This window comes from Myotis davidii, unplaced genomic scaffold (genome assembly GCF_000327345.1).
Source record: "Myotis davidii unplaced genomic scaffold, ASM32734v1 scaffold854, whole genome shotgun sequence".
In the NCBI taxonomy this organism is placed as follows: domain Eukaryota; kingdom Metazoa; phylum Chordata; class Mammalia; order Chiroptera; family Vespertilionidae; genus Myotis; species Myotis davidii.
The window spans coordinates 1,650,912-1,651,711 of record NW_006285939.1 but is presented as its reverse complement, the minus strand read 5'-3'; positions in this window follow the sequence as shown (position 1 = coordinate 1,651,711).

Here is an 800-nt window from a genome sequence, read left to right as displayed (position 1 = left end):
GCTCTGTTGTCTGAATCCAGCCCCCGGGTGTGTTGTTTCTGAAGCCACTTGTGAGGGTCTCCAGTGCAGGTCAATGTCAGCCACTGCCTGTGACCAGCCCTGGACTACCTCTTAGGAGCTACAAAGCTACCCATGGTTGGTCACTGCCTCTGCTGGACCTGCATGCACACTGGAGAGGCCAAGCTGTGAACCTAGTCTGGCTGCCACAGCACTTGGCCTGGGGCAGGTCAGCAAAAGGCCTGAGGCACCACAAGACCTCCTATTAGGCTCTGAGCTTAAAGAGCCCCGGGCGGTATGCGAGTTGTGTGACGCAGGTAGGGGTGAGTGGTGTCCACCAGATTAACACAGTTTTAATCTCAGCACCAGTGCTGGGTTTGAGGCCTCTCAGTGAAATTCCCAGAGCACATGGAGGCCAGCTGCCACCCATCTGGGACCTTCGCAGTGGGCGGGGTCTCAGGGCGTCATTAGGGTAAAGCTCAGAGTTCACCAGGATAAAATAGATTAAGATTTGATAGTGTGGAGGGGGGCTTAGCACAGGAAAGGTGGGCCATGCAGGAAGGTGATGCTCACCTTGAGTCACACAACTCAGTTTCTGCCTGTGTTTTAACACCCGCACAGCAGCCTTGGCTCCCCCCCCCCCCCCCCCCCCCCGCCCGTGAATTTCTTGAGAGCTTTTCAAAAAAGACTGGAACGTGGGCCAGGCTGACTGCTGCTGGCAGAGTCCCAGCCTTGTGTGACTTGTCAGGGTGGAGCTAGTGCTGCTCACCAGGCTAATGCCACATGGGGAGGGATGGTGCTCA